We start from the raw sequence: 16644 nt of genomic DNA, 5'->3' as shown, positions 1-16644 counted from the left end.
TGTGTTGTACACTTCAGAGTTGCTAAGAGGGTAGATCTTATGTTGTGTATTTACTGCTACTACTACTACTACTAATAATAATAATAAGAGGAAGAGGAAACTTTGGGAGGTGATGGATATGTTTATGATGTTGATGGTAGTGATGTCTTCATGGGTGTATATTATGTCCAAACTCGAGTTGTATACATTAAATATGTACAGCTTTTTAAATGTCAATCATACTTCAATAAAATACCTTAAAAAAGAAAAATCCAATTAGGAAAACTAAAGTGGACTATTATGTAATGGAGAAATAAACTTTTACTGTGTTAAGCCAGTAAACAGAATTAGGAATATTACCTGTTATAGCAGCTGTCATTATCCCAGTGAATATCCCTTTCGAACAGCTTAATGATTTCCTTTCAGGAAATTACTTCTTCCATCATGTGTCACCTGGATGGCACAGCAAATCGGGTGCCCGTTCCCCACTATGGAAAGTCTGAAGAGACTAACTTTTCTCTCTCCTCCTCAGTACAGCCAGGGAACAGAGACATGGCTTAAGCTCAGTTAGTCAGATGTCCCGTCCTTGGAGAGAGTGAAATAAAGGGAGAGGTACTTTCATGGTTGGAGGTGGTGGCAGCACTCTGGCCACACTCTTCTGCTACAAGAGACTTACTCTAAGTCCTATTTTCCAGCCCTTCAGAGTTGCCCTGGCTCCTGCCCATTCTCATTCAAACTCAAGGCTCTCCAAAATTCTGCCAGCTCCTGATATCCTTCCAGCAAATTTCCTCTTCTTCAGTTAATTGGAGTCAGCTTCTGTTGCCTACAATCAAGGAACCCTAACTAAAACCATCCCCTCAAAAGAAGAAACTTTGAAAATAAAATTTAAAAGAGCCCATGTTCCAGTAAATACTTTGAAGTGTAGATTTGATAGGAGTTTGGGATTAACATCTACACACTACTATATATAAAATAGAAAATCCACAAGGACCTACTCAATATTCTGTAGTAACCTATGTGGGAAAAGAATCTGAAAAAGAATGGACATATTATATATATAACTGAACCACTTTGCTGTACACCTAAGACTAACGCAACATTGTAAATCAACTATACTCCAATAGAAAATAAAAACTAAATTCAAAAATAATACCAAAAGCAAATATAGGTCTCCTAAAATATAAATATGCTCTACTAAGATGCCTCCTTAAGTTTGGCCAGGGTCGGGGGAGGGCAATGCAGGAAAGAATGAAGTGTGGTTTTCCATAAACTGCAATAAATAAGAAGACAGCGTAGTCAAGTCAGAGGGACCACGATTGATTTATTACATTATAATTCCTTAACAGTGTTTCATTGCCTTTTTAAAAACCATCCAGTCATTAAAAAAAATCTTTGTGAATACAGTTTCCAATATCATTATAAGGGATTCTTGACAGCTCTTCATTTTTAATGGCACTGTTATAAACAGGTCCCATAATGGTTCTGTTTAGTGGGAGACTGGCTTGGGGCCAATGACTAAAGGAGTCTGGGCTTACGTGGTGGCCCTGTGCAAAGACTAATGTGAAGTTAATTTGTGCAGAGTAATTGAAGAACTTTGGTTTTGCAGTGTGATGCTGACAGTACTTTTTCAAAGGGGCTAGGCTACCAACCAGGGCTGTGAAATGTGTTTTCTCTTTTAAATCTGAAAGATGAGGAAAAACTACTGAAGTGTCTGATTGTCCTTAAACATCCAACAGGAGGACATCGTACTTATATATGCAATTCAAATTGGAAGGGAAAGCTTGTGCCTCAGGCCAACTGAAAGGAAAATGCTGGTTTTCTAATTTGTAGCAAATGGAGATGAGCTCTCATCTGGGTTGGCCAGGGTCTCCAAGAGACCTGGCAGCAGGGAAAAGATTCCAGGAATGGAGTAGGGCTGCATTTGGGTCAGCACTGCACCCCTCTATTCTGCCTATCACCCACCCACCATAGAGAAAATACAGGAAATCCAGTCTGCCCCACCCCTGCACCCAGGGTATGGAAAATGCCCATTGTGCTCTAGAAATAAATGCACAATGCAAGTGCTTATACCTCAATCCAATTCCATAAACATTTACTGAGCGCTTACTTGGTCCCCGGTACCATGCCAGACATTCCTGGGATATAGAGATGAATAAGGTATAACATTTGCCTGAATAGTAGGGACACAGGGAAATAGGAACAAGGCAGATAGTAGAAGCGCTGGAAGGGTTCAAGGAGACATCGACTATTTATGCCCACCTAGCATCCCCCCTTTTGGGGACAAGCACCTTAATTTAAGCAAGTTGTCCCTGCCTCACCTCATTCATCTGACTTGGTTTCCTGCATCCACCGATGGACACCTTAATGGACACGACCAGAATATTCCACTTTCCTGGCCCTAGAGGTCAGTGTAGTCACGGACATTTGACCCAAGCCAGGCCAAGGAAACTCAACTCTGGGACTTTGGTTGGAAGGGTTGAGAAAGAGGTGCTGAGTTTTCACTAGGGCTGCTTGGCCAGTGGATGCAAGTCCAGAGCTGCCCCTGAGAATAAAGACAGAGGAGCGGAGAGTTGAGAGATGGACAGACAGTCACCTGAATTCAACACGGTTGAATATCTGTACCCATCTGGGCCTGAAGCCTTTTCACCCTGGACATTTCAAGAAAGTGAATCCCTTGCAACCGATAAGGGTCCTGTTTGCTACTAGTACAATCTGGAAAGGATTAAGTCAGACCCTTTCAGGGATGGCTACATGGCCGGTGGCATATGAACTGGTTGAAGGGCAATCTGTGACACTTCATGTGCCTTTCATGCCCTCAATTCCATTCTGAGCCACATGGTCACAGCAGTTCCTTGGAAGTACTTTGCCTTGGTTTGTGTCACGTGACCCTGAGTGCTGGTCACTTGCCCCATTTATGCTTAGACCCCCTGTCCTGCCCTCTTCTGTATCCCCGGGGACTGACCCCTGCAAATTATGGCACTCATGCTTCCTTAGCAACAGGATTCTGGTAATAGTCTCATGAGAAGCCCCAACAGGAGATTGGATGATGGGAGCAGAGAAGAAGCTAAAATATTTATACCGCCCCCCCACTTTGGACTCTGTCTTTGGCAGTAGCTAAAGTTCCCTCTCCCACTAGATATCTCCACCATGGCTCCAGCTCCTGCCAGGTGGCCCTGGCTCCTGGGCACAAGTAACACCTCCTACCCTCTGGGTCCCTCCAGTCCTATGAGCAGAAGTGACTTCCTGCCATTGCTAACTCTGGGTGGCTGTACCATTCCTTATCAGCCCTTTGAGCTCTTCCACCATTTTTCTAATCGGTTCTCTACGTTAGTTGCCCTCTATTGAATTATCTGGCATGGATCCTGTTCCCATTATCTATTGCTGTGTAACAAACCACCTCTAAACTTACTGGCTTTAAACAACAGAAGTCTTTTTGATATCTCTCACAGCTTCTGTGGGTCCGAATGAGGGCAATGGAAAAGTAAGATCACCTGCCATAAAAGAAGGCAACCTAAAACTAAATGCAAGATAATATTATTAAATTCTACCAAGATAACGTTGATTGCTGAAGGCTCTTAGCTTAAGTCCTATCCTCTCTTTGTTGAAATAGGAAATTAACAAGTCTTAGGTGTTAAAGACAAGCACAGAACTGAGATTACCAAAAGGGCTGAAAGGGAATTTCCTCCTCGTGATGGAAATCGATGGTGATGTTTTGAAAGTCTGTAGCAGTGCACCACGGAAAATCATCTCTCCTGCCACATAAATGGCAGCTTGTGCACCACGGAGGTGGACATCCCAGATTTGGGGGAGCAGTTTGGGTCAGGACAAGCTTTCTGGCAGAGAACGGAAGCCCAGTTAAGCTAGCTGGAATGACAAGGGCTTTATTTTAAGAAAGCAGAGCCGAAGCCTCCACCACACCCTTCTCCAGAAGGCTGCTCTGCTCTGCCTGCAAGTAGCCCATCCCAACTGCCTGGAACTCTTACCCCTCGCATCTAAATGCCCTGCTAGGTCCAATGATATCTACTAGAGATCCATTAATTTAATTCTAGAAGTGGCCCATCTTGGGTGAGGAATCCAGCTGACTCAGCCAGCCATAGCCAGGTGGAGTGCGGACCTTTGTGTGCAGGCACCCCGAAGATACTGAGCCCAAGCCTTGGAGGGAGTTTGCTAGTGGCCTAGAAGCCACTGGGGAACCTAGGCAATTACCTCTGTCCAGGGGACTCGGCAAAGCCACCGGCAAGGTGGGGAGAGCCTGAGGTAATGGAATTGCTGTGGGCCTGTGACTTACTCCCTGAAGCTTCCTGCTCTCTGTAATTAATGATAACAAAGATGTTTAAATAACTAAGACAACAATCCCTTTCTCCTAACCCCCCAAAATTCCTGTTTATGTTTTCCTAACAGTTACACCATTTTGTCCTTTTCAAAATGGTGGTAACATATTGTTATATCTTTATCCCTCCCCCGTGATTAGGTGGGACATTGATCCCCAGCCTGCAACCCTAGTATCAGCCCATTCAAAACCTAGATCAGAGACCACAAAGGGGTTTTATTTTACACGCCAACTCTGATCAGTCTTGGAGGCTGCATGGAGAGTTGTGTTGAAAAAGGATTGTAGAGTCATATCCGGGTTGAGCCAGAAAGAATGCTAGGATCAATTGGTGATGTCTGCCACAGGCAGAGAAAGAGAGCATTGACATCACTCATGCATGTTTGCCATCTCAGACCAAGACAGGTCAGCATAGGTCCAGATACAACTCCTGGGAGTATACAAACAACACTTAATTTTAAAGATCTCATTGGGTCCTCACAACACCTGGATGGAGTAGGTAGGGCTGAAATTATTATGACCATTTGATAGATGGGGGAGAATGAGGGGGAAACGAAAAGCCGTGGAACCAGAATTCCTGTGCATCTGACTCCTCCTAAGAAGGAAGACCACAGAGGTGTGGGGAAAGGCCCAATACTGATTATCCCATGATATCTTGTCATTCTTTTCTGTTCCATGGTGATCTTGTGAATTAATTAGTCATTTAAATATCCCCTCCCATTGCAGATGGATTTTTGCCCTATGGTGGAGATCATGGCTGAATCCTCACACCATCACCCAGAGAGGGAAGTGAGCTCTTTTCTCCCAGCTGAGTTGGAAAACTCCCAGGGAAGGACTCTAATTAGCCCAGCCCAGGCCATGTGCCCACCTCTTAGGTCACTCACTGTGACCAGGATGGTGATGGATGGTTTAACTATGCCCCGCTCTCTTTGAGGGCTCTGTCATCAAAAGAGTGACCTCTCCAAGGATTGTTGTAAGCCAGGTAGCCACGCCCAAATCTACCTATAACGGACCCTTTCCTCCAAAAACGCACATACTCATATACATGCAGTTTTTCACATAAAATTTCAAAGAGATTGTAGACCCTTCAGGCCCATTCCAGTCCCCTAATTTAACCCTGTTTACCAAAGAATTTGAATAGCTAGTGGAAGTGTTCCAAATGGCTGATAAATCTGTGGGGCAGAATCCTCCCAGTAGCCCCTCAAATCCAATCCAGCGCCATTCTCCTCATCTGCCCCCTTGTCAGTCTGCCCTGGATTTGCATGCCCCATCCTCTCTTCCTTCCCCCTTCCTACCACTCAGTACTCCAACCCCACTGGGAAGACAGGAGGCCATTTCCGTGCAGGAACACCTAGAAAGAACTACATGGTATTCATCAGCTCTGAACATCACCAGGGAGTTCAAACAATGACACCGAATTATGAATTGTAGAAGTATAGAGATAGAGTTTTATTCTCAGAAAAGAGGGTGGTGGGTTCTCTAAAGAAGAAAGTAAAGGAATATTTTCTCAACGTATCGTAAACGGTCATTTGAAAACTGTCGTAGAAGAAACTGGAAACCAGTACAATGTCCAGACTTCACTTGTTGGAGCTGGAAGCAATGTGCACACACATGCTGTATTCTCTTTACATACATATTTACACACAATATACATAAAGAATGACCTCCTTTCCCATTCCGCCCTTCCACTGCCTGCAATGGTAACATTTACTGGAGACTTGTTACAAAAGCCACAAAATGAAATTCTAATCAATAAGAGTTTGCAGGATGGTGGGGAAAAAAAGGGAATTGAATACATTCATAGGTAAAAGATGTTATTATCTCAGTTCAGTAACTATGAAAGAGAAATAGATGAAAAAATCTGGGTTTTATATTAAAAACCAGCACAGCTGTAGAGTTACATAATAAAGTATTGCCTGTATCCATGGAAATGGAGAGTAATTGATGTACCACAAGTTATTTTTATAAACCCAAACAAAAAAATTCAATCAGAAATGTCTTTCCCCGTTTTGGGGGCATTGTATATTTTGTATCTGAACATAATGCACACATTTAGAGTGTGAATGCACTCATTATTGATCAGCCGTGTTGAATAGGACATGCTGCTTTCCCTGAATATTCAAGATTAGAATCCTGCGGCCTAGCTCCCACTCCTTCTTGAAAGACTTCCTCTGAATAAATCGTGCCGTGCTTTAAAATTCAGGCAGTTCCAACTCAGGGGAATAAAGGAGCCCATTCCTGGCGCTGAAGGGAGCAAGTTTGCAAGATGGGGATTCTGCAAAAGGCATACAGTTGACTCCCCGCAAAATACCTGCTGTTGCCTCTCCCTCTCTCCCAACACATACACAAAGTGCTAAGCACAGAGCAGGTCCTCCGAAAAAGCCAGGATGCAGAGCCCATTGCAATTTCCCCAGTTAAAATTCAGATTCCAGGGCTCCACCCCAAACCCATGTATTGGATTCTTCAGGGTAGACACAGAAAAATCTGTAAAATCTATACACCTCCCCAAGGTAATGCTAGTCATTAGGCAAATTGGAGAAACATAACTGCAAGGCTGGCTTCATAGGTGTGTGACATGGACAGTCGAACAGGGCCCTGTGCTCAGTCACAATCACCCTTCCATCCAGAGACGCGGTAAACTTCAATCCATGCCGCTTACTTAACACTCGTTTCCTCTGACTTCGTCATGAACTCCGTTTTCCTGAGTGTTTAGTGACTCTTTAAGTCATCCGCCATCTCACTGAGATCCTAGGCTCCGCTAAAGTCTCTTTCCATGGTCTCAGCACACTCATGCTTGCAGTCACCAGACTCGAAATATAGAAATTCCCACACCCACCATGCAATTCCCGAATTATCCCATTGCTCAGACTTCACTTCCAGAATATCTAAGCTCAGCTTCCCGTCATCCCCACTGGACCTCCTCTTACATTGACTTTTCTTGATCCACACCTTCCTTGACTGTAAACCTTGTCCCTTTTTCTGTTCTAGCTCTAGCTAAGTGGGTAACCCTGGCTGTGACCTATCACGTCCTATGGATGTTAGCGCCGCACATCACAGTAACAAGACAGAATGGCCCTGCCCAAGTTCTCTGTATATTACACTTTCCTCCTCCTCCTATCAGAAGAATGATATCAGACAGCATGAAGTAGTTCTTAGTCACATTGAGTGACCCCTAGTCCCTGGCAAAGTGCCTCGTGCGCTGTAGGGTCCCAAAACGGATATCAGAGTGTTAATTCTAAAGTGTTCAGTGTCAGAGTATTAATTTAAAGAAGAAAGGCAGTATGAAAAGAGTGTATTACAAAATAAAGTTGGAAACGCTTTCTTTGTATAGACGTAGCCTACATGACTATGGTCTATTTATGCTTGGAAAATTAGGATATGTTCTACCCTGGTCTCTTCATGCATATTATGAAATACCATTATTGAGGGAGAGACCGAGTCCAGAGTGTGCTCCAGTCAACAAAGGAAGAAATTCTAACTCGATCATAAAGCTTTAGTTTAGGATTTGTTGTTGTTATTTCCACAAAACAGAGGCTCCCAAATTCTAGATGAGCAAACATTTCCTGGAAAACCAGCACTCAACAAAACAAAACAAAACCCTGATTTGTTGTGTTGGTCAATTTCCATGGAGTAAATATTCCCACTACAGCCAATTTCAATCTACCCTGGGTTTTACAATTGACTCGCAAAATTTCCAAAGCTTGCATAAACCAGGACAAATCAGCTCCAGCGCCCCATTTTGCAAACCACTGTGCCTTGTGCTGTGAAAGATACAAAGCCCCTCTCCCTGACCGCAGTGAGCCTATAATCTAGTAGAGACACAGACATATTAACTTTGATCAATTCAAAAGAAATATGCATCAGCCTTGGTGTTTACTGTTATTTGGAGCCCATCAAGGTAAATACAATGAGCTTCCCATAAAGGTTTAATTCTCAGAGATTGCTAGGCTCAGAGATTGCTAAACCTTCCCAAAAAGGTTTAATTCTCAGAGATTTAATTCTCAGTAATAATGCAGCTATAATATCATCTACTCTAAATGTTCTACCTTACTACATTTTCAAGACTCACATTCTAATAGAGTTCTTGGTTATTTTTTTTTCAACATGAAGGCATTTGTGCTAGACACAGCTAGTCTTTCAAGACATTTAAAGACCATTAGCAAAAAAAAAAAATAAAATAAATTTCCCCACTCCAACAGAAATTCTTTTAATGGAAGAAGATAAAATTCCTCTATTTGTTCTCAGATTTTGTATTATTTATGAACAAATCACAAATCACAGGGGTAGGGGGCAGCAAATAGAGATGAAAGCATATTACAGAAACACACGCTGATGTATGTACAGCACGTACTGAAAATATTCCCCTATTCCCTAGTCGAATGTGTAAAATGATACCTCTGGTAATACAGTTCACTCAGTAGTGAAACTAGTAACCTTTAGAACCTGCAGAGATTTCTGTCTCCAGTAGTAGGTGAAGTCTTTAAGGTTCGGGTTTGTCTTGCAAGAAAATTTTAGGAGAAAACCAAGATTAAAAGTCAGGATGAAGAAAGGCTTCCTTTAATAAGTTTTCTTAAGAGGGAGCCATTCTCTGATGACACATCCTATAAAGATTCAAAGGTCTAAACAATGAAAACGAGAGAACACCATATTCCGTGTAGCTCATTTTGAATATGGCCACTAAATTTTTTTCTTTCAAACTGTGCTCAGCTTTCCGGCCACCATATTCTCTCTATCTCTGAGCTACCACATCTCTTTCCCACTGGGAATGGATTCTTCAGAGAGCCTCGAATTCTGGGACCAAAAAGTTCATACGTTTACTGTTATGCAGCTTTCTTACAGATGATGGTCTGCAAATCTTTTGCTACCCTTGTTCCCTCACCCTTCTATAACTTCTCTCTCCATCTGAGAAATCTCTCAACACCCTTTAGTATAAGCTTGGGAAAGTAGACAAGTTCATGGGGCTCTGTTGCCAGACATCTATGCGTGGATTCAAGTTCCTTCTGCACTTCCCTCCAAGTGCATTCCACTTGGGTAAATTTCTCAGCCTTCTGAAGGATTTTTCCCATCTCTAAAATGGGTCCATTGTAATTCTTAATAAATGTTGTTTTCAGTTATCCAGTTCAAATGCATTCATGAAGGTTGGTACAATCTTCCCAGCCAGAGGGAATCTCTCCCTTCTAGTTTTCTGATAGACTCCATTAGGTAAGTGTCTCATCGTCCTCATTAAATTGAGCCTACCTGAGGCAACCTCCATTCATTATATTCATATTCATTCATCACGGTCAACCTTGAGTGCTCAACAATGCCTAGCAGAGTGCCTTGCATTCTGGAACCTCCTTAAGGAGTGGTAGCCCGTCTGTCTTTCTCACCGCTCTGTGCTTCAGCATAGAGCTAACAGAACTACACATGCAAAACGTATTCGTGAGATGAAGAATAAGCATGTAAGTAATAGCTTAATTAATACAGTTTGTAAGAAATGATGCATAAATCAATGGGGGCCAATTGCAAGTTCTTGAATGTCCTTGTTCACCATTGTACGCCTGGTCTTTAATATGATCATGTTCAGTAAATGATTAGCGAGTGAATTAATCAATGGATCAATCGATTGATCCAGTGACCTAGTGTCTTCTATTGCTCCGTGGAAGGCAAAAAATACTACTGGAAAGTCTGAGTAATATTTTGCTGTTAGAACCAATGAAACATAGATCACACAAAAACAGATGAGTTTTCCCTAAATCAGTGATTCCCAACTAGGGCGATTTTGCTCTGATAGGGGGTATTTGACAATGTCTGGAAATATTTCTGGTTATCACACTGGGATATTGCTCCTGGCGTCTGTGGGTAGAGTTTAAGGGTGCTGCTAAACATCCTACAATGCATAGGGCAGTTGCCACAACAGGGAATTATTTTGCTTCAAATGTCAATAATGCAGCATTTGAGAAACGCTGCTGTCAATGATCAGCTATGCAGATATTTTTTTTCATAGCAACATACTGAAATGTGAATCAAAATTAGCGAGACTTTATCATGCCTGCCTCATTCACAGAGTCATAGAAAGTCAGGGTTGAAGGGAACACTAGAGATGATCAAGTCCAAACTCTTCATTTTACCATGGGGACCCTGCAAGTCCTGAAAGGGAAGAGAGCGTTCCAAGCCGCACAGTTGGTAAGTGGCCAACCCAAGACAAGAAGCCAGGATTCCACTGCCCAGGTCATGCTCAAGACCTTTTCCCCACCCTTTCCAATGGGTCAGCAACTGAGCCTCCATTTAACTCTCCCCTGCAGGTTCAGCCCCAGCCCAGATGCTGTAGCCCGTTTTACCCCTAGAATAGAGCACTGTGTCCCCAACTCCCATCATTCACATCCTACACTGATGACTTCTGCCGTATCCATGAACCACCGGTACTATTATTTATATAATAATTTCATTTAAATGGACACTGACTTTTTTCTTTAAAAAAAGTCTAATAAGGAAATCTTTCATCAGCACTAGAAGTAAAAGCTGGTATCATTTGCCATAATTAAAGGGACCCGAAATCGACACAATACAAACAAAAATGTTGTTCAGTGCTAGGTGGATACTGTTGCATCTGTAAGTCTCTGAGCCTGAGACCCCTTGTTATAAAGAGAAATTCGGAAGCGTAGGAGGTGTTAAGGTTAAGGTTATGCTGGCAGCAAACTGAGACTTTCTCCTTAACGTAATGAGGTATTGGAAAAGAATTGAAAAGGGAATGCATTTCTCAGCATTTGCTTCAATATAATTTATTACTGTGACCATGCACCCCTTAAGATCATCTTGTTTTCCCTCAGCGATATATTTATTTTTGGAAATATTGGATTCGAAGAATGAGTGACCAAAATCACTTCTGCCCTCTTTGATATAAGTTTCTTCTTTTGTCTCCCAGACTGAAAGATTGAGGGCATCCTGAGTTTTTCTGTGCTCACATGCCAAGTGCAATGAGCTAGGAAAATGAGAGTGACTCGATGAGGAATCATTTACTGCACTGCCAACTTTCACAGGATACATTTTAGGTGGTAGAAGCGTGTATAGGAGAATTCTAAAATAATCCCCAGTGACCTTCACCTTTGTATTAATCCCCTCCCCTTTGACTGTGGGTTGAACCCGTGAATATGATTATATCACAAAACACAACTGTGATTGTTACATTCTATTTCCAGAGGGAGATGACCCTGGGTGGGCCTGACCTAGTCATGTGAGTGCTTGAAAATCAGAGTTTTCTTCAGCTGGTTGCAAGAAAGAGCTGGCCTGGAAGAAAATAAACATCCATGTTGGGAACTGCCTATGGGGACCACATGGCCAAGGAACTGGTGGGAGAAGACTGGAAGCTGAGAGCAGTTCCCAGCTGACAACTAACAGGAAAACGGGGCCTCAGTCCTATATCTGAGAAGAAATGAATTTAGCCAATAACCAGTGTGCTTACAAGAGAACCCCAAGGTCAGACTTCTGACCTACAGAAACTGTGAGATAGTCACTTTGTGTTGTTTTAAGCTGCTAAGTTTGTGGGACTTTGTTGCCTCGAAAGAGAAAACTAGTATGAAGTGATACAGAGATGAATATGGTTGACTCCCTGGCACCAGGGAACTTATATTCTAGTTCTGGAGATAAGATACGCATAGAGGCAACTTAAATATTAATCAGGGTATATAAGTTTATGTCTGAGGAAGACACAAGCAAAGTGAAGAAAGACGTGGCAGAGGAAAGCCAGAGAAGGCTTCATGGAGGAGGTGACATTTGCACAGGCCTTAAAATTCAAAGAGAATTTCGGCAAGCAGAGAGGTGGGCCCAGTGCATGTATGTACCTACGGGTTTGACCAGATTCCGCCTTGGCCTTGTGCACAGAGCCATAGAGTGTACAGGCCCTGGGTTCAGAATTGTCTAGTTTCAGTCCTGGTTCTATCACTGACTAGCTGCATGACCTTGCACAACACAATGAAGCTCTCAGATTCTCAAAGTCCCCATCTGGGAAAGAGAGGTAATAATAACAGTGTCTACTTATGGTAGGCAGAGTCACAAAGCCAGAACATGGTAGAACCTTCTTCCCTCGCTGTGCTGACTCCACACCTGTATCCACCTACGGGGATTCGAAGCTTCTGATACTGAACAACTTCCTTGAGGCTGCCTCCATCATTTATAGGGCCCAGGGCAGGACTAAAAATAGAAGCCCACGTACCATATGTTTGGATATTTACAAGCTATAAATCAAGCTAAAAGCTGTTAAATAAAATAAGTACCATCCTCCCACTCTGCCAACTACACCTTCATAATGACAACATTTTTTTAAAATGTTTTTTAAAAGATTGGCTTTGGCTGCCTTGCCTCAACTTGGGACACTGCTGAAGGGCCTCCCCAGCCCCAGGGGAGCCGAGGCCTCAGTTGTAACCACAGAAAGGACCAGCTTCTCCCTTTGCCTGTCTCTTTCTACTCCCCTACAGGAACATCTCCTGAGAACGTGATCCAGGAAACTTCTGCGTGCAAGTCTGTTCCCAGGGGACCTCATCCAAGGCAACCACCCTCTTACCTCTCATCAGGTGAGGAATCTTTCACCTGTGGAATGTCTCCAGCAAGGGGCCCTTCTAATCTGCACCGTTGGCTCCTGGACCCATCTGCCTAGCACATGCTTGTCCGTACCTGATGGCTTCAAAGCCAAGAGCCACAGTTATGGAGGGAAGTGTTGTTGCCATTACCTCTTTATTAAAGCAAAGCAGTGCATCCTCCTTTGGCAGTTTGCCACGTGAATGCTCCCCTGGGGAGGACCAGCTCTGTGTGCTGATCGCATTCGGTATTTTAAAAAAACAACAATATTTCCTTATGTGCAGAGAGAGTCCATGTGTCACTTGTTGGCTGCATTTGTTTGGGATTTTATTATCATCCGTATCACTGTAGCGTATTATTCCTCAGCAGATTGGACAAGTTTCAAGGTTAATAAAAACGTTCTGGCAAATTGTTATTTTGAAAGTGATTGAAGGAAATGTCTCGCTCGAAGCATATGTTTGACCTTTTGGGGGAGGATAAGGAAGAAAGTGCTCATGGAAGCCTCATGCCGTTTGAGTTCCTTGGACAGCTCTAAATTGTTTGGCGAGCGTTAAGTTGCTCTAAGCGCCTCAGAGACAGCACTTCCTTCCCGAATCCCTTTCCCTCCACTTGGATGTGTCACGTTAGGTAACAATGATAATAATCAGAAAGTAATAAGAAGCTGTATGTTTTTGAGTCCAGCCCGGCGCTCCATTATGTAGAAGAGGGAACTGAGATTTAGAGAAATGAAATCACTTGTCCAGGGCCGCAGGTGGTGGAACCTGGGTGAAAACCCAGGTCTCTCCATCCCAAATTTCCCAATAGTGTTTGTCTTTTGCCACAGCTGGGACACTACAGGCGCTGGCAGCCCCCGGCCTGCCCACGGCTGTCCCCTGGCTGCCTTCCATCTGCCAGTACCTGTGTCTCTGTGCCTGAAGCCCGGCTTTCCCCAGCTTTATTGAGGTATAATTGACAAATAAAAATTGTATATACTTACGGTGTGCAACATGATGATTTGAAATACATATACATTGTGAAATGATTATCAAAATCAAGCTAATTAACACATCCATCACCTCACATAGTTACATCTGTGAGTGTGTGTGTATGGTGACAACACTTAGGATATACGTACCCGTTCAAGTCTATGCAATACAGTATTCTTAGCTATAATCAATCACCATGCTGTACATTACAGCCTCAGAACTTATTCATCTTATAACTGAAAGTTTGTAGGCTTCAACCAACATCTCCCCGTTTTTCTCTCCCCCCAGAACCTGGTAACCACCACTCTACTCTCTGCTTTGATGAGTTTGACTTTTTTACATTCTACATATAAGTGAGATCATGCAGTATTTGTCTTTCTGAGTCTGGAATATTTCACTTAGCAAATTGTCCTCCAGGTTCATCCAGATGTGTGGAAGGCTGCACTGCCTTGCAGAGAAGTGCTAGGGAATTGCAACCCCAGAAGAAGCCCTCAACACTCGATTCTTGAGTGTTGGCATATAAATGTCCCAGCCCCTTGGTGGGAAAATTCTGAGGCCATGTGTTCCTCCTGGGGCTAAACTCCAGCCCCCCACTGTGGTAGCTGATCTTATAATGCACATTTTATTGGCTGCCTTCCCTTCCCTGTGTCACTTCTCTACTGCCCCACGGGTGTCCTCAACACCTCCCAAATGAACTACTTGCACTTAAATCTTTGGTTCTTTTGGAGTAACTTTGGAGTAATCCAAACTGAGACAGGAATTCCCTAAAAATACCTCTGGGATTGGGACATCTGTGACCAGTGGGGACTGAGAAAGGACAGATGTTGGGCTGCCCTGCTGTTGTCCTGGTGATAACACTGACCTCTGAAAATTCTACCACCAGTCACTTTGGTCCTAACACTACTGACCCCAGGTTACCACTCAACCACCTTCACGTTGGCTGGAAGATGCTATTCCAGGTAAAATCATGCCCAAGGAAATATGTAACCAGTAGCTATGCATTTAAAACTTCCCAAGATGCTAAAGGACACACACAATCAGACATCTCTAAACAATGCCTCTAGGTGTGATTTCTCCCCACCCTACAAGGCAGTGTGCAGTGGTGGTCTGTGGTGGTCAAGTCCACGGACTCTGCGCTCAGGCTCTCTAGGTTTGAATCCCAGCCCCACTACTTACAAGATGAAGGCAAACATCTTAATCTCTCTGTGACTTAATATCCTCAGTAGTAACGTCATGATAGTAGTACCATCTACCTCACGAAGTTGTTGTGAATACAATTTAGTTTGTATAAAGAGTTTAGATAGTGCCTGGAACATAGTAAGTGCTGGATAAGTACTTTTTCTTCTCCTTCTCCTTCTTCTTCTTCTGCTACTGCTGCATCTTCTTCTTCTTCTTATCATTATCATTATTAGCACACTGGGAAAGAGACAAGGACGAGCACTTAATAAATGCAAGATATTATTTGCCAAAGTTTGCCTAACTCTCCTCTTACAGGACTCATGTTTCCATTTACAGAACCACAGTGGAAATTAGTTTATTTATTTATTTATTTTTAGTTGAAGTAATATCGACATACAGCATTTTATTAGTCTCAGGTGTACGACATGATTCGCCATTTGTATACACTGTGAAATGGTCACCACAACATGTCTAGTTACCTTCTGTCACCATACAAAGTTACAGAAAAAATTTGTCTTCTTGTGATGAGTACTTCTAAGGTTTACTTTCTTAGCAACTTTCAAATTTGCCATAAAATACTATTGACTATAGTCACCATGTTGTACATTATATCCACATGACTCATGTATTTTATAGCTAGAAGTTTGTGCCTCTTGATCCCTTTCACCCATTTTGCCCATCCCCCAACACTCCTCCCCTCTGGTAACCATAAAACTATTCTGTTTCTCAGAGTTCTGTTTTGGTTTGTTTGTTTTGCTTTTGATTCCACATGTGAGGGAACTCATATGATATTTGTCACTCAGCATAATTCTTTCACTTTATTCACTTTATTTATTCACTTAGCATAATACTTTCAAGGTCCATTCATTTTGTCACAAATGGCAAGATTTCATTCTTCTTTATGGCTGAGTAATATTCCATTGTATATCTATATATTACATATATGTATATATTATATGCAGTATATATATATATATACACTACATCTTCTTTACCTATTCATCCATCAATAGACACTTAGGTTGTTTCCATATCTTGGCTATTGTAAATAATGCTGCAGTGAATATAGGGGCTCATACATCTTTTCGGATTAGTGTTTTTGTTTTCCCTGGATAAGCAATTCCAGAAGTGGAATTGCTAGATCGTATGGTACTTTTATTTCTAATTTTTTGAAGAAACTCCATACTGTTTTCCACAGTGGCTAAATCAGTGTACATTCCCACCAACAGTACATGAAGATTCCCTTTTCTCCACACTCTCTCCAACATTTGTTAACTCCTTGTCCTTTTGAGAATAGCCATTCTGACAGGTATGAGGTGATATCTCCTTGTGGTTTTGAGTTTCATTTCTCTGGTTATTCGTGGTGTGGCAAATCAGCAATCTAGAGTCACCAGGATGCACGAGTTTGCTGATGGCTCTGGGTCACTCCCTGCTGAAACTTTGTGCATACCTGTCCAAGCGGTACATTTCAGTAGTAGTCCAGATGTGCTGGAAATGTTACATTTCTAAAATAACACCTCCCTTTTCCATACGAAGACCCTGTACTGTCTCACAAGCCAGCCCCACCATGACTGGGCTCTCCTTCACCGATCCAACCTCCATTTCACCTGCTTTCCGCTTGTGGGATGTTCGTTGCCCCAG

The sequence above is a fragment of the Leucopleurus acutus genome (genome assembly GCF_964270905.1).
Source record: "Leucopleurus acutus genome assembly, chromosome: 20".
Classification (NCBI taxonomy): Eukaryota; Metazoa; Chordata; class Mammalia; order Artiodactyla; family Delphinidae; genus Leucopleurus; species Leucopleurus acutus.
The sequence above is the reverse complement of the archived record's forward strand: the minus strand, read 5'-3'. Positions refer to the sequence as shown.